The 24,004-nt window shown below is 43.6% G+C and overlaps 1 protein-coding gene across 3 annotated transcripts in view; it reads left to right on the forward strand.

Moving 5' to 3' along the window:
- The first annotated feature begins 6,004 nt into the window (after positions 1-6,004).
- Positions 6,005-24,004, forward strand: part of KANK1 (KN motif and ankyrin repeat domains 1) — a 238,363-nt gene continuing 220,363 nt past the window's right edge. For 2 of the 3 annotated variants that reach the window (XM_031654160.1, XM_003911762.4), the window contains exon 1: positions 6,008-6,257. The gene's annotated coding sequence lies outside the window, so the exon portion shown is untranslated. Of the gene's footprint in view, positions 6,258-24,004 lie in introns of all 3 variants that reach the window. The other variant, XM_031654164.1, reaches the window with a different exon arrangement.

A 24,004-nucleotide genomic window follows, 5' to 3' on the forward strand; every position in this document is an offset into this window, starting at 1 on the left:
TCAAAAAAGTGAAAACACAACTCACAGAATGGAGGAAAATATTTTAAATCATATATCAGCTAAAGGACTAGTATCACTTATCAGATATGAACAATGACTTCTCACAATTCAACAATAAAAAGACATATAACCTAATTTAAAAATAGACGAAAGATGTGAATGGACATTTCTCCAAAGAAAATATACAAATGGCCAATACAAATTCTCAACATAGTCTTAGAGAAAAGCAAATTAAAGCCACAATGAGATACTACTTCATAGCCACTAGGATATCTATGATCAAAAAGAGGATAACAACAACTATTGGCAAACATTTGGATAAATTAGGACCCTTATATGTTGTTAATGGGAATCTAAAAGTGTATAGCCACTTTGGAAAACAGTTTGGTAGTTCCTCAAAAAGTTAAACATAGACTCGGCTGGGTGCAGTGGCTCACGCCTGTAATACCAGCACTTTGGGAGGCTGAGGCCGGTGGATCACGAGGTCAGGAGATCGAGACCATCCTGGCTAGCACAGTGGAACCCTGCCTCTACTAAAAATACAAAAAATTAGCCAGGTGTGGTGGTGGGCACCTATAGTCCCAGCTACTCGGGAGGCTGAGGCAGGAGAATGGCGTGAACCTGGGAGGCAGAGCTTGCGGTGAGCCAAGATCGTGCCACTGCACTCCAGCCTGGGCAACAGAGTGAGACTCTGTCTCAGGAAAAAAAAAAAAAAAAAAGTTAAACATAGAGTTATCATATGACCAAGAAATTCCATTCCTAGATATATACCCAAGAGACAGGAAAACACATTTATTCAAAAACACGCACTTGAATATTCATAGCAGCATTACTAATAATAGCCCAAAGTGGAACAACCCCAATGGCCATCAAAGGATGAATGGATAAACAAAATGTGATACATCCATACAATAGAATATTGCCCAGCAATAAAAAGGAAAGATGTACTGAAACCCCAGGATTTACAGCCCCAGCTGAAGCTGGCATTCCTAGGCCCAATTCCTGCTGCCACACTTCCACTATTGCCAGCCCCCAGATCTTGAAGATCCTCCACCACTGACAAGGCTGCCACCAACTGCCATCCTTGCAGAGGGGGCTCCTCCTAAATCATTTGCCTTGTACTTGAAGCAGGGGCCAGGGAAGAGGACTCTGGAAAGGACACATGGGCCTGAGACACCTTAAAATCAGAAAAAGCCCCGAGGAACATGAAGGGGAGGCATTTTTTACCTGCACCCTTTTGGGATTTTTGGCTAAAATTGATAATTAAATTGACATAGATCAATAGGAGAAACATACGAATTTGTTTAATACAAGTTTTGTGTTGCACAGGAGACTTTACAAGGAAATGAAGACCCAAAGATGCAATTAGAGATGAACATGTATATACTGATTTAGACAAAGAGAAGGACATGATGAAAATGTGACAAGGAAAAGGGGCTTGCTAGTTAATTGGTGAAGAAGTGGCAAAGAGGACAAGGATTAGTCTGACAAGTTTGTTTGTAATATTTCCCTCAGATTCTTTCCCTCCTTGATGATGAGAATATTTCCTTCTGGTAGAAAGAGAACATCTTTTACATGGGAATTTTATCAGCTGCTTTTAAGAAACAGAAGGAAGGGCCGAGTGATCTTCTTGCACCTGCTGTTTTTCAAGTGCCTTTAACTAAAAATGGTCAATATGCTAGAGTAGCATATTTTTAACTCCTTCAAGCTGAAGCCGGCATCCCTGGGCCCCATTCTTGCTGCCACAGTTCCACTATTGCCAGCCCCCAGACCTTGAAGATCCGCCACTGCCGACAAGGCTGCCACCAACTGCCATCCTTGCAGAGGGGGCTACAACAAAATGGGGAGAAAAAATAGTGACAACTGTGGCAGTAACCTATGTGTGTCAAACATCTCTCATGAAGCAAAATTAACAAGAATAATAAACAAGTGACATGTCAGTTATGGAGTTATCCTCTTACTGAAAGAGATTTCATAGATAACAGGAATCCCAAAAAATCTGTAATGGAAACTGGCTTTAATGTAACTGGTAACTTCATAAGGCTCTTCACTCTGAACCACTCACTAACAAGTGCTTCAGTTGATGAGCAAGTTTGTTCTTACCCTGGACTGCAGATGCCATTAGGTCTCTGCTTGTCCTATGCTGGTGAAGACTTTTTTAAGGACGAAAATAAGTCCCATATTAATTCATGTTCAGCTACAGAAAACAACAAGTGAAACTTTGTTTGCTCCAAATTGGAAACTGAAATATGGAAACAGCAGTGTGGAAGGAAATTTAACAGATAAAGGTGATTTATCAGAAAACGAAAAGGTAAAGGATACTTTACTCAATTATATTTAAAGGACGCACCTAAACTTAAAGCCAGAAACAATAGAAAATGTTGTAGAATCTTTCACAGAGGAGCCAAGTGAAGTTTTTCTATACCCTGATTTTCTCCCTCCTACGGCGCTTCAATACCCTGGACTTGCACAGATGAGGCCCTCTCAAAATCTGAAAATTGGAAAGCAACAGTGGAACCTTCAGAAAGTTCTATTATTGGAAAAGGAAAGATTACAACATATGACTATATAAAAAGAGAGGTCAATGTTACAAATTACTTTCTGTACTCCAGCAGTTACTGAACGACTTTCTTCTTCCAAAGCTATACTGAGAGTGGGACAGCCAAAACTTTCTGATTCATTGAGTCTTCAGACATCTTGTGTAGATAAAAGTTGAGAAAAAAGAAAAAAAAAAAAACAATTCTGGTTCTTTCAAGCTTGAGCAAAATGCTTCAAAATGGATTTGGAGCAATGCTGGAAAATATAAATGAAATTCTAGACCACCCTCTCTAAAAAGTTCATCCACCACACAACAGTTGGTTGCAACTTAGGACTTTAAAACTCTTAAAAGTTCTGTTTTAAATCTATGCCAAGAACTTTCAACGAGGACCAAACAACTCACTGACTGGTTAAAGTGGCCTCAATAAGGTGTCTGCCTGCAAGGTCTTCAATACTAGTCTCTGTCTTTTCTTGAAAATGAGAAGAAATCAATCAAGGCACCAAGGACCAATCACAAACTTTACAAAAAAAAAAATATATAGTGTTGAATAGACCATTCGATATTTAGAAGCTATTTGTTGCCTCCATTTATAGCTAAGGGCTTATCCATTGACCAAAAATAATTCTTTTCTTTCATATATCTCAGTGTGAGCACATCTATTGCAAGAAGCCCAGCTAAAATATGCTTCATTGTTCCCAAATACAGGTATTCACACACACACACACAAAATTGGAATTTGTGAAAATTACTGCTGAGAGTATTTTAATTTTCTTAATTGTTAATTTTTTAAAATAGAGATGAGGTCTCACTTTATTGCCCAGGCTGGTCTCAGTCAAATTCCTGGGCTCAAGCTATCCTCCTGTTTTGGGCTCTCCAAATGCTGGGATTACAGGCACGAGTGCCCAGCCAAGAGTCTCTGTATAAATCCGAGGGCTTCTATGCTGACATGTTTGACAATCTTTCGCATGTTATATTTCAAGAAATGTTTCACTTAGTAAACAGTTCTATTCAAAGATTGTTCTTTTGTGACTGTTTTCCAGTACAATTCTATCATCAATAAATGGTATAATGGGTGGGGAGAGGAAGAAAGTACAGAAATATACTACAGCATGGATGAGCCTTGCAACTATTACCTTAAGTGAAAGAAGCCGGACCAAAAGTAGCATGTTGTTATGTTCCTAGTTATATGCAACGTCCAGAATCAGCAAATCCATAGAGACAGAAAGTAAATTAGTGGTAGCCAGCGGCTGCGAGTAGGGAGGAATGGGGAGCAACTAATGGGTATGGGGTTTCTTATTGGGATGACAATGTTCTGGAATTAGTAGTGGTGGTTGCGTGACTTTGGGAATAAATTCAAAACCACTGAATTATATATTTTAGGAGTAAATTGTATGGCATGTGAGTTGTATAAATCCACTAAAAATTCAGAATCTGCCATACTTTTGATTGATTAGTTTTGCTTACTCTTGAGGGCCTATCAATGTTTACTGACTAAATGCAAAGAAGGAGAAATAAAGGAGAGATGAAGGCTGGGAATTCTGGGGAGTTTTTGTTGTTGTTGTTTGTTTTTGTTTTTGTTTTTTTAAGACAAGAGACACGCTCTGTCGCCCAGGCTGAAGTGATTACAGGTGAACGTCACCATGCCCAGCGAATTTTTTTGTATTTTCAGTAGACATGGGGTTTTACCATGTTGGTCAGGCGGGTGTTGAACTCCTGGCCTCAAGTGATCTGCCCATCTCGGCCTCACAAAGTGCTGGGATTATATGTGTGCGCCACCGCACCCAGTCGAGGGCACTATTTATTTATTTTTGAGACAGGGTTACACTCTGCCGCCTGGGCTACAGGGCAGTGGCTCGATCTCTGCTCACTGCAGCCTCGACCTCCAGGGCTCAGGTGATCCTCCCACCTTAGCCTCCAGGGTAGCTGGGACTACAGGCCCGCGCCATCACTCCCAGCTAATTTTTTTTTTTTTTTTTATGGAAACGGGATTTCACCGTATTGTCCTCCTGGAATCAAGTGATCCACCTGCCTCTGCCTCCCAAAGTGCGAGGATTATAGGCCTGAGCCGCCGCACTGGGCCCACGAGTACTTTTTAAATGCAGGAGTCCTGCTGCCTCTGATATCTCATCCCTTATCACCATGGAAACAATTCTCCTTTTCATAGAATAGTAGACATTTGGGGCGGAGTGGGGGGGGGGGAGGATTTTAGAAAATATCTACTGCATCCAATGCCCTATTCTACAGATGAAAAAGGCCCAGGAGGAGGAAAGAGTTTGTTTACTGCCACCCAGTGAGCTGGCAAAGGGGCTGAGATTCAAAATGAGGTTTCCTGCCTTCACATCTCTTCCAGCTGCCCTTTACCTATTCCCTAAACAGTCAGGAGCCATCAAGTTCAGGAATTTGCAGGTGTGCTTCGCTGTGAACTGTGGAGAAGCAGCGTCTTCTCCCCAGAGGCAAGCATGTTGCCTAGTAAAGTTTGATGGCTCTTCACTTGCACACTTACAAAAAAGACTAAGCGTGTGCAACGCCCTGCTGGATGTGTGCGGTGCTAGAGAGCTTGGGGGTGAGGGGAGGACTCTCCCCCTTAAGAAAATCAGTTGATTGAAGAGCTGACATTGTTTTTTAAGTAATACCTGGTTTTATAAAGTCGTTCCTTCTGTTCCCAAGCTCTTCTGTTTATTCTAGCTACCTTCAATTTGAAAGACTAAAGTTACAACTTCTCAATCCCTACTAATTTCTCTTGTACCTACTGGATTGCTCCAAATCGCGTATTTAGGACTGAACTAGGAAGCCAGTTCAATCCTGAGTCCCTGAGGCAGGCATTGGGTCTTCTATGGAGTCCCCAGACACCTGGAACCTTCTGAACACGCATCCTCCCCTTTCCACTGAGGACTCTGTCCTGCCGCCGAGCCAGGGCGAATGCACGAAGGTCACAAGGGAGGTGCCCTTGTAGGCGGGAGGTTTCTGGCCGCTGATGAGGCACCTGTGGGAAACACCTCTGCACGCTCCCGTCCCTCTCTCATCCGCGGTCAGCAAACTTCTTAGCGGCGTGGAGGGAGGGGCGGTACAAACGCGCTGGGGTGGACGTTGCAAGGCCATCCTCGTTGCCAGGACCCCCCGCCCGCCCCAGTCGGAGATGGGAGGACCGCACCGTCTCACGGTGGGGTGGATTTCTTTTCCCCTTGCGGGTGTGTGTGCGAGGATGGAGGTGGTAAATACGGGTTGGTAGAAGGAGGAAGCCGGGGTGGAGGAAGCTCTTCTGCTTAATTCTCGCCGCGGCAAGGCCCGCGGGCCAGGCGAGGCGGCCAAGGTGCACGAAGGTGCCTCGTGGGCCTGGTGGAGTTGCAGCGGCGCGCAGGCGCAGAGATCCGCCCGCTGCCGGCTCCGCGGTACAAAGAGCGCGCGGCGGAGAGCCGGGCGTCCTCGGGACTGAGGGAGCAGTCAGAGCTTCACCAGGCGCGCCGTTCTCACGCGCCGCTTCGGAGTGCAGCCGCAGCCACAGCTGTCTCCCACCCCGGGTTGAGAGGCTTGCTGGTCTGCCCCAGCTTCCCCGCCCAGGCGGCGGCCGCAGAGCCCGAAGGCTCCTGTGCCATTCAGGGTTTAATTCTGGCGCTTGCCAGCCGGGGCCGACTCCGCCCCCTGCGCCCCGCCCCTCCCCGAGCTCCGGGTCCGCGGCGGAGTGAGCGAACGGCCGGCAGGTTGGGAAGAGCGGCTGAAGGTGAGTGACGCGAGAGGGTTGCGCTGCGCCCCTTTTCGCTAAGGGTTTGCCCCGGAGCGCCAGGCCCCTACCGCTGCCTCAGGCTGGCCCCCGCGCCGAGCCAACTTGGCGCGCGCTGGGGTCGCACGGTGGCCGTGGGGGTGGCGGAGGGCAGCCCCGCGGGCTCCCGCTCGCCCGGGTGAACCCGGCGGCCTCGGGGCGGTCCTAGGGAGGGGTCCGAGAGGTGGTGTCGGCCCCGCGGCTGTCGGAGTTTGGCGCGCTGTGCAGCGGCGGAGCTCGGCCGGTCTGGAAGACGGAGAGGCGCGCTGGGCACAGAGCAGCGAGAAAGTTCGGACTGGGCCGGCCGGCGGGAAGGTGCGGGCGCCTGCCCGCCCCCGGCCCGGAGCTCTGGCCTTTGGATGCCTCTGGGCCGTTCCCCAGCCCAGGGTGGAATGGGGGACCCTCTCTGAAGCGGCTCTCCGTGAAGTTCGGTGCTGTGCTCTGCAGGAGGGAGTGGCGGTCAAGACCCCTTTATCCTCGGCCCCAGAGGGGCAGGTGGCTTCAGGTCGCCCTCCGCCAACTCCGAGATGGCTCCGGCCAGGGTTGGAGGGCGGGGAGGTGGGGGAGGGGTGTGTGTGGGCGCTGCGGCGCTCAGGGCCTCTGGGGGCAGCCCAGCCGGGCGCGGACAGCGTGGGTTTCGGAGGACCAGCTGTTCCAGGTCGAAGGAAGGTGCAGGGGCCGTTAAGCGGGCTTGCCCCTGAATGTCCCGTTTTCCATGCCGCTTTGGCGAACACGCAGTGGCACTCGCAGCAGCCACTGCCCCTTGACCATTCGTCTTCTTCACCTGGGTCCCATGGAACTTTCAGAGGCAACTGTTCTTGGTGACTCTTGCAGGTCAGCACGAGCCGTGCTGCACGAGCATGACCTAGTGAAGGCCTTGGCCGTGTTAGCGTTAACAACAATTTATGGCGTCCCCCAGCGCTCGCTTTCTGCACATGGCCTCTACGGAGGGTCAGCCCATCTTATTAAATAATGGATTCTATTAGACCCTGATACCCGAGACTAATAAAGAAGCTTAATCATCCAGATCTATAATCGTGCAATTCCTTTCCTCACCTTCATTGCCCCCCACCTCTGGAGTTGAATGGAAATTAGGGTCTGTTTGCTTATTTTGGATTCCTGAGTTTATTCAAGTTCATTTTTAGGTGGTGTAACAGCTAACTAGCATTCATCTGCCAGTTTCTCTTTTCATCAAACTTTCTCTACTAAAGTGTTGAGAAGTGTCACGTTTTATTTAAAAAGTTGAAGTGTAATAAACATAAAAATTTACTCTTCTAAAGTGTAAAATTCAGTGGTTTTTAATATATCCATAAAGTGATGAAATCATCACTACTATCTAGTTCTGTTTTGTTGCCCCCAAAAAGAAACCCTATACCGATTAGCAGTCATTCTTAACGTCTCCCAGCCCTTCTCCCTCATTTTAAGGCAGCTACTTAGGAAGTTTTTCCAAGATAGAGGTTGAGTGAAAAAACGAGAGGTTATTACCTTCGGTCCTTTTTCTGTTACTAGGTTTGGGGAAAGGTGCTGCTGAAGCAATGGAAGAAAAATTAAGTATTGACTGTCCTATGGGGAGGTTAAAATGAATAAGGATGGACGAGAAGCTTCCAGTAGAGGAATAATTGCCTCCTTTAGAGATACACAAATTGGGAATACATTTTATCCCCTTAGGGCACAGGGATGCTCTCTGGACTCTAGACTTGCCTAGTCCATAAATCACTCTAGTCGAGGTTCTACCTCAGCAAAAGTGAGTTCTGGGTGTATATGTGTGTGCGCTCTCGGCAGGGAATGTTAGAAGGAAAAAAGACTGTAGGCTTAAAAATAATTTTTTAAAATATCCAAACTGGCCCCAAGGAAAGAAACCAAAAAACCACAGGCAAATGGCTACTGGAATTGATACACTGAAGACTAGTTTCATTTCATGAGTATCGGTGTCTGTTCATAAATAGTTCTGAGTTAGTGTGTGCATACATTAACTTTTTAGCCCAGGTGGGAGGAGGAGGATGGAAAAGGATCTAGTTGGGGGCAGTGCAAGGAACTGGGGAGAGGGATGGGAGAATGGCCTAAAGGGGCAGTGCTTGTGGGAGCTGAGGACTGTTAAGATGGAGTAACTGTAGGGTGAGCAGATTCTGAAGCAGCAGAGTGGGTCTGAAAAATTGGACCCTTTACTCTGGCTTTTTGTTGGATAATGTGTGCATGTATTAAAAATCATTTTTAGTAAGGAGAGTTGAAGCTATCCAAATTATGCAATATTCACTACACTTCTCACTCACCCTTCAATAAAAAGTCAACTTGTTTTCAAGTGTTTGGGGAAGTTTTAGGCCTGTTGCATGGGTGAGTTGGCTTATGCCATCTTTTTTTTTTTTTGTAATTTAGAACATTGACATAGCAAGACTCCATCTCTACTTAAAAAATAAAAAATAACCGGGTGTGGTGGCACATACATCTGTAGTCCCAACTACTTGGAAGGCTGAGGCGGGAGGATCACTTGAACCCAGGAGTTTGAGGTTGCAGTGAACTGTGATCATGCCACTGCACTCCAGCCTAGACAACCGAGCAATATCCTCTCTCAAAACAAGAGGAAGAGCTGTACCATAGGCATACATCTCCCACACCCCACACCCCCGCCAACGGAGTTTTGCTCTTGTCACCCAAGCTACAGTGTAATGGCACAGTATCAGCTCACTGCAACCTCTGCCTCCCAGGTTTAATCGATTCTCCTGCCTCAGTCTTCCAAGTAGCTGGGATTACAGGCATCTGCCACCATGCCCGGCTAATTTTTTTTTTTTTTTTTTTTGAGACAGAGTCTTGCTCTGTTGCCAGGCTAGAGTGCAGTAGTGAGATCTTGGCTCACTGCAACCTTTCCACCTCCTGGGTTCAAGCGATTCTCCTGCCTCAGCCTCCTGAGTAGCTGGGACTGTAGGCACGTGCCACCACACCCAGCTAATTTTTGTATTTTTAGTAGAGGCAGGGTTTCACTATGTTGGCCAGGATGGTCTCAATCTCTTGACATCGTGATGCACCCACCTCAGCCTCCCAAAGTGTTGGGATTCCAGGCGTGAGCCACCACACCAATTTTTGTATTTTCAGTAGAGACGGGGTTTCGCCATGTTGGCCAGGCTGGTCTGGAACTCCTGACATCAGGTTATCTATCCGCCTCTGACTCCCAAAGTGTTGGGATTACAGGTGTGAGCCACCCAGCTTGGCCCTTTTTTTTTCCCCCCCCGAGATGGGGTTTGTTCTTGTTGCCCAGGCTGGAGTGCAATGGCGTGATCTCAGCTCACTGCAACCTCTGCCTCCCAGGTTCAAGCGATTCTCCTGCCTCAACCTCCCGAGTAGCTGGGATTACAGGCATGCACCACCATGCCCGGCTAATTTTGTATGTTTAGTAGAGATGGGGTTTCTCCATGTTAGTCAGGCTGGTCTCGAACTCCCAACCTCAGGTAATCCGCCATGCCTTGGCCCCCCAAAGTGCTGGGATTACAGGCGTGAGCCACCGCGCCTGGCCCATAGCTGTACATCTTAAGAGTACATCTTCACAAAGTGAACGTAAACATATAACAAGTACCCAGGTAAAGAACCAAAATATTGCCAGCATTGCAGAAGTGCCCCTATACTCTTGTCCAATCACTGCCCCTCCCGAAGAGTAACCGTTATACCAACTGTGGATAGATTTGTCTGTTTTCATGCTCTACACAAACACACTATATAGCTTTTAGTATCCGGGTTTCTTTCTCTCAACATGATATTTGTGAGATTCAGCTGTGTTGTTGCTTGTGGCTGTACAATTATTTTCACTGCTGTGTAATATTCAATTGTATGACTATAATTTATCAATTTTTAGGGTTGAGGGGCATTTGCATAGTTTCCAATTTCTTCCATGGCAGATAGTGTGACTTTGAACATTCTAATTCTAGTATATGTCTTGATACACAATACCCAATACAAATGTGTACATTTGTACAAATTCTATTCAGAAGCAGAATTTCTAAGTTCTGAACTAGGATTCAGTTTAGAGGATATGGTCAAGCAGATTTCTGATGTGGTTGTAGAGTTTATACTTCTACCCGCAGTGTGAGAGAGTTCTGTGGCATCCTTTTTAAATTGGAAGAGCAGTAGATCTGCAGAGTTTGGCACATGGACAAAATATGACCTATTTATTGTTATTATTTTTGGAGACGGAGTCTCGCTGTGTCGCCAGGCTGAGTGCAGTGGTGCGATCTGGACTCACTGGAACCTCTGCCTCTCGAGTTCAAGCGATTCTCCTGCCTCCGCCTCCCGAGTAGCTGGAACTACATTCACATGCACCATACCCAGCTAATTTTTGTACTTTTAGTAGACACAGGGTTTCACCATGTTGACCCAGATGGTCTCCATCTCCTGACCTCGTGATCTGCCCACCTCAGCCTCCCAAAATGCTGGGATTACAGGCGTGAGCCACCGGCCCATTATGACCTGTATTTAACCCATCCTCTCAGACTAATTATTTGTTGTCTTCACTTCCAGTGCTTTTCCATGTCTGTTCATGTTTTTATGAAGTCACAATTCTAATATTCAATTTTGTATTTTGTTTCTTAACACAATATCTTAATACTGCTTTAGTCTCTATGACTTTTTAGTCCATGAATGTGTCTAAGGATATGCTTTCATTTAATAATCCTCTCATTAGAAATGTGTGTTAATTTCTGGTGTTTTACTAGTACATACTGTTGTGGAAATCATCTTTGTGCGTACAGTTTTTACCTCCGTCTTGGGTATTTCATAAATTTGAGATTTTTGTTTATGTGGCTTGAGATCTTTATTGTTAAACTGCTGCCTGCAGAGTTGTCCTTGAACCTAATATGGAATTGGTTAAAGAAATCTTTCTTTTAAAAATTTTTTTGAGACAGAATATCATTGTGTCACCCAGGCTGGAGTGCAGTGACAGGATCAGAGCTCACTGTAACTGTGAACTCCTAGGCCCAAGCAATCCTCCCGCCTCAGCCTGCCTGCCGAGTAGCTGGGACTACGGGCACGTGCCACTGCGCTCAGCTAATTTTTCCTTTTTTTTTTTTTTTTTAATTGAAGAGACAGGGTCTTGCTAGGTTGTCCAGGCAGGTCTCAAACTCCTGGCCTCAAACAATCCTCCCTCCTTGGCCTCCTAAAAGTGCTGGCACACAGGTGTGAGCCACTGCACCCAGTCTAAGAAATCTTTAAATTGCTAATACATTACCTGCAAAAGGGTGTCTCATTGGGTTAAACTGCAATTCTGAAAATAATGGTGAGGTTGACCCTGATAACTTCTTTAAAAATAGCATAAATTGAACTTTTGTGGCAGTTTCATTTACCGATCACTTACTAGTTTTCTTTATATGATACTGTTTGCAAAGGTATTGAGCCAAGAGCTTGAAAGGATATAAGAAGGATCATACCATTAAGTAGTTGATTGTCCAGAAATTGTATCTAAGAATTAAAAATACCAGTTAGGCAAAATTCTTATACATGACCAAGGAGTGTTTATTCTGCAAATGCAGTACTTGTTTAAGTTCTGAGGGAGAAATCTTTTTTGTCTGGATGGTTAGGAGTTGCTTCCCCCAAAAGTAAGACTTGAGCTTAGCTTTAAGGAATCTAGAAATTGGCTAGGGAGCAGACATCACTAAAGAGACACTGAGCCTTCTCAAGGAGAGAGATCAGCGGTGCACAGGGAGAGCCCCAGTTGACCACTGGACAGTGGGGTCAGTGATGCTGGCTTCCTTACCATTCTTTTTCTGGAAGATGCCAAAAATAAGTGAACTGATATATAGGCAGAAAAAAGTACTTAGAGCTTTTTGGGAGAAAGCTGTTTGGTGCATTCTAGTCAGCATCATGGAGTTTAATGGTAAACACCTGCCAGAGATTAGAATGCAGTAGGCTGCTGCTTTGCCTAATTGTAGATCTTAACTCCTCTCCTTTCCCCTCAGGTAAAATTCAGTGATAATTTCTCTAAGATGAAGGCTGCTAGACCAGCCTTCATTCAGAATAAGCCAGTATCACTTAACTTTAGTAAACAGTACTTAAATTTCTATTATGTGCAAGGCCTTGGTGGGGGAAATCAGAGACTAGAAAGCTAAGAGTTCATAGGGAATGAATGTATAATGATGCAAAATCATATTAATAATAGGCAAAATGATAGAAATACGCAATATTGATATGAAAAGTTCACTCTGGAAAGGAAGGAGATGGAGAAATTAATGCTGAGTAGAGAGATCCGGGTGATATGCCTTGAAAAATGTGTACAGGTGGGAGTTAGAGTAAAGGGCACTGCATTTAGGCAATAGGTTTTGAAAAAGTAAAAGTTGGCAGTGCTTGATTCATAATACCATGGTCAGTCATATGCTTGGAGACCCAGGTGAATGGCAGTTTGAGGTTGTACCTTTCCTCCTGTGACTTGTGACTGCCAAGCCAGCCTGGTGATCTCTGGAAATATTGCAGGTGTAGGCCCAGGCTGGCTACTTTTAATCTAGCATCTATTGCTTGCTGTGTGACCTTTGACACAGTTACTGAACCTCTCTGTGTGTCAATTTCCCATTTATAAACAGGGATAATAAAAGCACCTCCTTTATTGGGTTCTTGTGAGGATTGAATGAGTTAAAACCAACTCTGTTGGTTGAGGCAGTCACAAACCTGTCCAGACTCAAGAACACTTAGAAGGGTGGCTGGTATACAGTAAGTTTTAAACATGTTTGCTGTTATTCCCTTAATTTTTAGATATCTGAATTTTAAAATTTGTAATACACATAGTGTAAATAATATAAACCACAGGAGTTTAAAATAAAAACAAAACTCATCACTCTTGTCTGGTCCCAACTCAGCTACAGTCTTGGTTTAGGTGTGATAACTGCTGTTTCTGTTTTTAGTTCTTCTAGTTGTTATTTTAAGCAAATTAGCCCCCAAAATTTAGTGGCTTAAAAATTTGTTTTATGGTATTTTGAATTCTGTGGATCAGGGATTCAGGCAGGGCTGGGTGATTCTGCTGCTTTTGGTGTTGACTGAGGTCATTCCCTGGTACCCAGCTGGTGGATGTTCTGGTCCACAGGGTCCAAAAAGGCTTCGCTCCCGTGACTTTCTGCCTTGGTGGGACTAGCTGGAATGCTGGGCTCAGCAATGACTGTTGAGCAGAGCACCTACACATGTTGACTTCATTTGTCTTCATGGCAACTACGTGTCTTCGTGGTGACTTCAGCATGGTGGCTCCAGGTAGTTGAACTTGTGTGGCAGCAGGCTTCCCTCATGTATTGCTAAGGGTTCTCCAGAGAAGCATAACCAATAGTGTGTGTGTGTGTATATATATACATACATATGTGTGTATACATATATATGTGTATGTATACACATACATTGTGTGTATATATATACACAACACGCGCACACACACACACACACACACGAGATTTTTAAAACAAGGAATTGGCTTATTCAGTTTAGAGGCTGGCAAGTCCTAAATCTGCAGTGTGGGCCGACAGATGGAGACCAGGAGAATCTAGAAGAAGACTGAAGGTGGTCTGCTGGAGAATTCCCTCTAGCTCAGGGAGGCTGGTCTTTTTGTTCAGTTCATACCTTCAGCTGTTTGGGTGAGGCCCACCCACATTATGGAGGGCAGTCTCTTTTACCCATAGTTACCTAATTTAAATGTGAATCTCATCTGAAAACATCCTCCAAGTCAACACATAAAATTAACCATCACACCCTGCTACGAGCACCTCGGGCAAACCAGTTGGAAGCTGCATGGCCCTTTATGACATAGTGTCAGAAGTTACATAACTTCCCTTTTGCCAAACTATTGGTTGTAGCACAAAACTTGCTCAGACTCAAGAAGAGGGGACATCGACCTGCCACTTGATGGGAGTGTCAAAGAATTTGCAGTATAAAATATACTGCCAGTCTATCCTTGGGTTCATAAATTTGACAGTATCTGTTAATTTCCTGCTAAGGAAGAAGTGGAATTTATATTCCCTCACACCTTTCTTTCCTCTTCTCTCTGTCTCCTAGTTTTTATTAGATATCTTATTATTTTTGTCTTATTATTTTTAGTTGTCTTCTTTTGGTTACCTTTCTGATTTAAAATAAAGCAGTCTATTCTTTACCAGACCATAGAGATATGAAAAACTCAGGTTCGTTGAATGGTATGGTGTTGGGGAGGGACACAGCAGAAAAACAGCAAAATTGCCTTGAATGGGGGATGCTTGACAATGAGGCTCTTGTTAAAACACTGCAGCCACTAGAGATGGGAATTGTCTATGAGCATGTCCTCTTTGTGAGCCTAGCAGGTGGCATAATTTGAGTTTTTATTTTCTCTCTTTGGCTTTTAAACTCAGATACCTGTTTACCTTTTCCTTCCCTGCACTTTGCATTTAAATTATGAATGCTGGAAGCAAATGATATTTTCACCAATGAAGAATCTTATTACAAACACATGGCTGAGTTGAGTGTTTGTATGTGGATGTGCATGCAGAAAAACCTGTCAGAAATAGGTGCTCTCTTGCTTTTTTCATTACCAAAGCAATCAGTTAATTGGAAACAGTGTCAGGAGCCCTGTAACTCTGTTGGGGGTGTTTTGGGGTTTTTCTTTTTTTGAATTCATTTAGTTAATATAATTGAGCAATGGGGCTTAGTTTAACTCTCAGAACACATAACTAATCCCTTTTTATAATTATCTGATCACCCAAGAAACACATAAGAACCTCTAGTCTTGTTGGTTTGCATTCATTGTATATTGCAGATATAACCTCTTTTGATATTTGTCTTATTAATAAAATATGGCTTGGTTAGTGGCAAGAATGTAAATTTGTGTTTGATATCTGCATAATATTTTTGGCTAAATTTTTTCAGATTTCTGTTGTTAATTCTGACTGGTTCACCCTTTGACCTTGGGGAAAAATAGAATAAAAGCAATTAGAACAAAAGTAGATACTTTGGGAGGCCAAGGCAGGCAGATCACTTGAGGTCAGGAGTTCAAGACCAGCCATGGCCAACGTGGCAAAACCACGTCTGTACTAAAAATACAAAAATTAGCTGGGCTTGGTGGTGCACACCTGTAGTCCCAGCTACTTGGGAGGCTGTGGCAGGAGAACTGCTTGAACCCGGGAGGTGGATGTTGCAGTGAGCCAAAATCACGCCACTGTATTCCAGCCTGGGTGACAGAGCGAGACTCCATCTCAAAGAACAAAAGTAGAAATGAAACCTGAATACTGTATTCACCTTTTCTCTTTTCTTCCCTCCTTCCCTCCCTCCCTCCCTCCCTTCCTCCCTCCCTCCCTCTCCTCCTCCCTTCCTCCCTCCCTCCCTCCCTCCCTTCCTCCTCCCTCCCTCCTCCCTTCCCTCCCTCCCTTTCCTCCCTCCCTCCCTCTCCCCTTCCTCCCTCCCCTTCCTCCCTCCCTCCTTCTCCCTCCCTCAGTCCCTCCCTATTCATCTCAATAGAGCTGCTTTTTCCTATAAAAAATAATAGCCTAGTGGGTGCCCCTCTTTTAGGGCTGGCCGACCCTCATGAGATGGTTCAGTTCAGTGTTCTGCCAAATACTCCCTCATTTCCTTTACCCAAATGGAGCCACAGACCAATCTGACCATCTTGGTGTCATATCCCCTTCTAGTCACAACTCTTACCCCAGGGGTATCCTTATATCTAATATCATAGATCAATTTAGTCAGTTTTTGAACTTCGTGTACCTGAGATCACAGAGCATGTACTCTTTTGTGTCTAGCTTCCCTCTGTGTTATATTTGTGAGATTGATCCATGTTGTATGTGGTTATGGGTTCATGCTTATTGCTGTATAGAGTTCCATCATGTGAATACTGCTATTCATCCTATCGTAGATGTACACTGGGTTTCCAGTTTTGGACCAGTATGAACAGTACTGTCATGAATGATTTTGTATTTTCTGGTGAATATATCTACACATTTAAGTTAGATGTAAATCTAGGAGTGCAATTTTTGGGCCCTGCAGTTCAGCTGGAGTAGATACTGTCAAAGTGGTTTTATGAAGTGATATTCCCAACAGTGGTGTATGAGTTTCAGTTGCTTCACAGTGCTTGTTATTGTCTGTTGACTTATTTTAACTAATCTAGTAAACGTGTGTTATTGATTCCCTGGATGACCAATGAAGATGAACACCTCAAAAAGGGTTCATACTTTTTATTTTATTGCATAGCAAAGTAGAAAAACAAAGCCAATTAAAGAATTCATCTAGAGACATTGTATCAGTTCTTTAACCACTCTAGCTTTTCTGTTTCTCTACACTCATTCATTGTAGTTTTTTCTTTTAGTTTTATGAGAGATGTATTTCAAGGAATTTACTTCTAATAAAAATTTAAAGAACAGAGAAGTTTTTGGATAACTCTACTAGTTCTGAGAATTAAGGTATTTAAAGGGTGAAGCTTTGCTTGTACTGTATTACTCTTTCAGGTTTTCTAATTTGCTAAATCAATCTATTGATTTTTGCCTTTCAGTTTGATATTTTCATAGGAGAATTTGAATCATGTTCTGTAGTTTCCAGGAATTAAATTTCCACATAAATGTAAAAGAAAACTTGAGAAGCTGATGCACAATTTTTTAAACGGTAAAAGAGGAATTGTTAACATAGGGATAAGCTAGATAGTGTGAGGCGTCAATAGCAGTGCTGTAAGTTTTTGTAACTTCTTAGCAAGTGAAATGGGTAGTTTCAAGGAAAACTCACGTATGGTTTGATGTGTTTGAGTTTGTTTTAATTTATTTTCTGTTGACATTTTGAAATTTCTTCCTTTAGCCTTATTCTGGGCACCTGTTTTATCCTCCCAGTTGTTTCTTTTTAAGACCGGTATGCCTCTTTAGGAATCCAACATGCCACTGTCATCTAGCTTTGTACGTCTGTGCATATATTCCATCTTCCCTTAAATATTATTGGAGTATTGCTGATCACGGAATAGACACAAGGTAGTCTTAAATATCTGTAAGGTACTTACAGGTATTGTTTGACCTCTTGGTGGCAAGACTATGTCCTGGGTCGAATAATCTAAAGGGTTTTTGGAGAATTCAGGCTTCTGACCTTGAAGGCGAATAAGATATCTGTGCCTCCAGAGACACCACACTTTAAATTCCTTTTGGAGTTATAATTCAGGAGTAGGAGGAAAGTTTGCTAAATTCCTATGAAGGAAAGTTGATTGAGAGACATGATTGAAGATTGCTTAATTCATCGCGGTTTCTCAGCTCTGACATGTTTCAGTAACAGTTGGGAGAAGCGATTCAAATAACTGCTGATGAAAGTTGTATATTGTTTTTACTTTTTTAAAGTTTAGGGAATTCAGGGCTAGCTCCCAAATGAGATCATATGAACTTAGTGATGTTCTTTCTGGTGGGTCTTTATTAGAGTCAGTGAGCAGGGAAGGGGAGAGGTTTTGGCTGTAGAGTGGGATCTGAAAATTGTTCATAATGCTGGGAATGACAGAAATGTGGGTGGGAGGTGCAGTGCAGAGACACTGGCTTGAGGAATAGCAAGGCCTTTTATGATGTGCCCAGGTGGGAGGGGAGTTACTAGGTTATACTTTATAGACATTCAGAAATATTTGTTGAATGAATATGGATCATTTTATCAGTAGCATACTAAGGCTGTCAGATCTGCATGAAGCTATTGATTCAGTAGTTATCATTATAGTGGCTTAGCCCACTGGGTGGTACCTGTCCTTCAGTGTTATGAAGAGATTTGTCCTAATGAGGTTTGACCCCAGCTGCCCTGCCAGGTGTGCATCTGAGTGTGGTTTCTGTTCTTCACCACCCTCTACACACACACACACGCCCTTCTTGTGTTTTTTGGTGAGCTTAGAGCCATGAGGGAGCTATTAGTTATCCTTCAAAAATTCAGCAAGCTGCTTGTTTTTGTTTTTGTTTTTGAGACAGAGTCTCGCTCTGTCCCCCAGGCTGGAGTGCAGTGGTGTGATCTCAGCTACTGCAACTTCCGACTCCCTGGTTCAAGTGATTATCCTGCTTCAGCTTCCCAAGTAGCTGGGATTGCAGGCATGCACCACCATGCCTAGCTAATTTTTGTAGTTTGAGTAGAGACAGGGTTTCACCATGTTGGCCATGTTGGTCTCGATTTCCTGACCTCATGATCTGCCCGCCTCGGCCTCCCATAATGCTGGGATTACAGGCGTGAGCCACTGTGGCTGGGCTGCAAGCTGTGTTTTGTCAGGACAGTTTTGATTAGTTTTTAGGTTAATAAAGAACACTGTTTCTTTTTGTTTCTTTTTTAGGTTTATTTTAGCCAACCTCAGGAAACAAAAGCCTACTGTTAGGATATTCATGGGAAAATAGGAAAACCTAATTGGAAGCTTTTTTTTTTTTCCTTTTAGTGAAATCCTATGTGCTTATAGAGCTTTTTCACACTTTCTAGAGAAGGTAAGCATCTCTTATACTGAGAAAGAGAGGGAATAATATGTCTGGGCTCAGTTCTGCCTGTTGTGGGGAAGGGTGTGCCAGTGGCTCACCTTTTGAGGTTAAGAATGAGTAATAAGACCTTGAGGATTTTTTTCTTTTTCTTTTCTTTTCTTTTCTTTTTCTTTTTCTTTTTTTTTTTTTTTGAGACAGAGTCTTGCTGTCGCCCAGGCTGGAGTGCAGTGGTGTGCTCTCGGCTCACTGGAACCTCCGCCTCCCAGGTTCAAGCAGTTCTCCCGCCTCAGCCTCTCAAGTAGCTGGAATTACGGAGTGCCCCACTGTGCCTGGCTAATTTTTGTATTTTTACTAGAGACGGAGTTTCACATTATTGACCAGGCTGGTGTTGAACTCCTGACCTCAAGTGATCCACCTGCCTCAGCCTTCCAAAGTGCTGGGATTACAGGTATGAGCCACTGCACCCGGCCAACCTTGAGGGTTCTTAGCCATCCTCAAATGACCTGATAAAGTAGCCTTAGTACTGTGGAAAAAACTGTCACTCTTTCATGCTTTGTCAACTTTGATAGCAAAAGGAGGAAACACTGCTAAAGGGGCTTGACGTTTGTATAGTTTATGAATCATTTTCTTGGGAACGTTTCAAAGAAAGTGTTGTAAACCTCTGACCTCACATCCAGTTTGACCAGATAACTGTGCTTACCTGTTTAGGAGGCCCATCTGATTTGAGTCCTGGCTTAAAGCAATTGTTCACATGTTGAAGTCTGTATTTAAGCTCAGGTCCCAGGCTGGGTTGTTTCATCCTGAGCCTCCCCGTCTCCCTCCTTGACCCCCAGTGACCCAGGGCAGTTTTTACTTTCCCGTTTCTTCCTGGCTTTTTACCTTTATTTTTTGGCCAGACACTTCAAGGGGATCTGATTCAATCTAGGCTAGGGGTTAGGAGCATGGGTTTGGGAGCATGGGTTCTAGAATCGAAACTCTACTATTTCCTGCCAGGTGTATGTTTTGTTTGCTTCTTTGTGTTTGGAAAGAAATATTACTGTCATTCCATGGTGTTTAAGTGTGTAAGGAGGAGAAGCTGGGAGGAAGATGAAGGAAGACCTAGGATGTGGTATTTCTGGACTATAAAACTCCCTAGGAAAAGTCCCCAAAGAGCCACCTCATTTACTTTAGGCCAGAGGAGCAGAGAAAGGGCAGTGACCCTAGATGAGATACAGTGAACAAGAGAGGTAGAACTCTGGCAGGAAGTAAAGGGTAGAGGCAGGCTCAGAGACCCAAGTCTTGTAGGAAACCATAACTCCATGAAGCCTATGTGGACTTTCTTAGCATTGTGTTAATTTTTTTTTTTTTTTTTTTGAGACAGAGTTTTGCTCTTGTTGCCCAGGCTGGAGTGCGATGGCGTGATCTCGGCTCACCACAAACTCCGCCTTCCAGGTTCAAACGATTCTCCTGCCTCAGCCTCCCGAGTAGCTGGGATTACAGGCATGTACCACCACACCTGGCTAATTTTGTACGTTTAGTAGAAACGAGGTTTCTTCATGTTGGTCAGGCTGGTCTCAAACTCCTGACCTCAGGTGATCTGCCTGCCTTGGCCTCCCAAAGTGCTGGGATTATAGGCATGAGCCACTGCATCTGGCGTCTTTCAGCTTTTACTAGGCACCTTATAATTGTGTCTTTTCCCCCAAAGCCCGCTCTCACCACAGCCTCTGGATATCAAGATCTGTCAGCCTTATCTTAGTAAGTGTTCTGAGTTTCTCTGGACTTGCAGCTTGTCAGGATCTGCCACAAATTTGTAAGAGGTGGTATTGAGTGTTTTTCCTTCAGAAATTAAGTTTTTAATTCTTGTATATTTTCATGAGAGTAGCTATGAGAGGAGTCTTAGCTTTGGGTATTGTTTCTCTTTGGCTTCTAGAAAAAAGTTTGAGAGGTCTAGTAATTTTCATCAAATTCTTTTTTAAGCAGTCATTTGTGAAACTATTCACATCCTCAGATCTTGGTAAGATTTCCCATGCAGAGACGAATACTAAAAAGCTAAAGAAGAACCTGGACTTTTTGGAATGATTTTGACCTCTCATAAAATCCCAAACAATTATATTTCCTTATTTTGCCAGGAGACTAGTATGCCGGTTAAGTTTATAACCTCGATCCTTGTTTTATCCTCCATCAGTTAGAGATTAATTACATGCCTTTGGAATGGCAAGCTGTTGAACCTTGTCGTCTTTGAACGTACTATTGTTCTCAATAAGGTCTTCTAAAGGTCAAACAAGTCATTTAGATTTTTCTCCTCCCCTTAAATCATGCATTTATAAGGCAAAAACTTAATGATCATTCATTCCATTCCATTGATCATTGAAACAGCTTTAAAAATGAAGTGGTTTCATTACTTACGTTAGTCTAGTTATGCTCAGTGACTTAAAACAATATATTTTAATTTCTAGACTTAATGAGCCACTCTACTCTGGGACATACTTATGGTAGAGGGTAAGAAAGGAAATGACCATGGCCGGGTGCGGTGGCTCACGCCTGTAATCCCAGCATTTTGGGAGGCCGAGGTGGATAGATCACTTGAGCCCAGGAGTTCAAGACTAGCCTGGGCAACATTGCAAAATCCCATCTCTACAAAAAATACAAAAATGAGCAGTGTGTGGTAACATGCACCTGTAGACCCGGCTACCTGGGAGGGGGAGGTGGGAGGATCACCTGAGCCTGGGGAGGTTGAGGCTGCAGTGAGCTGTGATCGTACTACTGCACCCCAGCCTGCTTGATAGAGTGAGACCCTGTCTCAAACAAATAAATAAAAATTAAAAAGGAAATAACCAGTTCATTCATAGTTATTAACACTTCTGCTTGTGTGTCACTTCTACTCGCCTTCATTTGGCTGAAGAAAGCCAGATGGCCAGGCCTGCTAGCAATGGGGTGGAGAAGTGCGATTAATTCTTCCATCTGGAAATGCTATAAGTCACATGACAATGGGGGATATAATCCTCTTTCAGGGAGGTTAGCGAATAATTGAAAACAACAATATAATCTACCATAATGGAAAACTATATTTAACTCGAAAAGATTTACTGGCTTGTATTCTGATTCAGAAATAGTTTTTAGAATTGGTTAAATCTGTACTTTGAGTTTTATTTTGAAAAGGTTATGCCTCAGAAATCTGCCTAGATATGGAAAATAGGGTCTAGTTTTTGGACAGGACTGATTAATCTTTTATGAGTTGGAGAGCTGTACCAACAACTTGGTAACTTTCCATTAGTTGTTTCCCATGGCTCTAGATCTGTATTTTAATCAAGAAATTGCACTTCTTCTCTTGACTTTTATATCTTGATTTTCCATGCATTGTTGCTATCCTATTGGTCAGTTGATTTTTGTTTAATTGCCTGAATTAATATGGTTTTGGCAGCCAATTAAAAGTGGCAAAAGAAGGGTAGTGATGGGGCCTTTTGACAGAAATAAAATTTATTAAGGCCTCATCAGTCCGTCTTGGTATTTTTCTTTCAGAAATGAAACTGCTGAACTGTTGCTGATATTCTTACTAGGAAATTTCTGTCTTATGTAAAAGATATGAAATCAGAATTCTTTGAAGCAAGATGACAAAATATAATCACACATTGCCGTGAGGAACAGAACATTTGTGCCTCAGTTGGTTATTCACCATCTACATGTTGAGATTCTTTTTGTGGGGAAGCTTGGCCATTTCTGCATGTTCACCCTCACACTCTTTTTTCTGAGGTGTGGGGGCATCAGAAAAGAGTCTGAGGTAGATGCTGTAATTTTTATGAGAATGCTGACGTCTCTTCTGCTTGGTTGACTTTTAGTGTAGGCGGACCAAGCTTCAGCTGGTGTCAGACTGCTGCACTTGGAGTTCTTCCTGAGCTGTTAACCTACTTCCAACTCTTCATGAAAATTCGTTTTTGGGAAATAGTGTTCATTCATGAAATTTCGTCAAAACTCTGGGCACTTGGAATTCTGTGCTTTCTTTTCCCTCCAGATTCTTTTTTTTTTTTTGGAGACAGAGTTTTGCTCTTGTTGCTCAGGCTGGAGCGCAGTGGTGCAATCTTGGGTCACTGAAACCTCTGCCTCCCGGGTTCATGTGATTCTCCTGCCTCAGCCTCCCAAGTAGCTGGGATTACAGGTGCGTGCCACCACGCCTGGCTAATTTTTGTGTTATTAGTAGAGATGGTGTTTCACCATGTTGGCCAGGCTGGTCTCGAATCCTGACCTAAGGAGATCCACCCACCTCGGCCTCCCAAAGTGCTGGGATTACAGGCATGAGCCACGGTGCCTGGCCCAGATTCTTTTATTGAGTGAACATCTAGTATGTCTTCAGCTTACATTATTTAGAAATAGAGAATAGTTTAAGAAACAGCCACAGGAAACTCACACATGGTGATCCCTTTTGCCTCTCTCAGTGGCCCTTTTTTTGAGAACTGTTAGAAAAGTTGCTGTAGGCCTTGGCATTAGAAGATGTTGGCACATTTCTTGGGAAAATGTTTGATTTATTGAATAATGTAAATATTGTAAGAGATTGTGATTTCCTCATTGCTTTGACCAAATTTATATCCCACTGTTAAAAAGAAATGGAGAGCTTCATGATGGTTATTTACTAATTTAGGTCTCATTTTGCAATTCTGTTCTCCCTTGTGCTGAATTGTATTTATTTTTAAATTAAAGGTAAATATTACATCTAGTTTTGAAAGATGCTGCAGGTGTTTTGGACCAAGATTGGGTACAGATACATATATCATGGTTCCTTCGTTCTGTTAAAAGTTTTAAGAGGGCTCTGTGTAAGGGAGTGCACATACACACAGCTAGATAGCACTCCTAACGCTCCTTTCCATGCTCACTCGGTCTCCTGCATGGTTCTCACAAGCAGAGAGCATATGCTCGGTGTCATACCGAGAGTACTCAGTACTCTGTCTCAGTACGGAGACTCAGAGAAAGACGTTCTTTTTGAGCCCTTTTGCACATGAGGAGGGGGGGTCCTGGTGTGCCCCAGGGTCTGTTCTCCAGGCCTGGGACCCAGAGTGGGGTTGAACTGGCAGAAGGCAAATACCATAATGGTTACTTCTGCAGGGACAGACTGGAAGGGACTTCATGCTGACTTTGGGGTTTTTAAGTTGGTATTTTCTGATGAGTGACTTTGGTATCTAATGTAGTTCACTCTGTAAACTCTAATGCACTCTTTAGGCTTAGCAATGTGTGCCTGCCTGTGCTGTCCTGACCACCAGCCTCTGACCTGCCCTGGTTTTCACTTCATTACTCCTCCCTTGGTGCTGACAGCTCATGGGAATCAAGCCAGAATTGGCCCGAAAGCTAAATGCCTGCACTGCTGAGCTG

This window comes from Papio anubis, chromosome 13, assembly GCF_008728515.1.
Source record: "Papio anubis isolate 15944 chromosome 13, Panubis1.0, whole genome shotgun sequence".
Taxonomy (NCBI): Eukaryota; Metazoa; Chordata; class Mammalia; order Primates; family Cercopithecidae; genus Papio; species Papio anubis.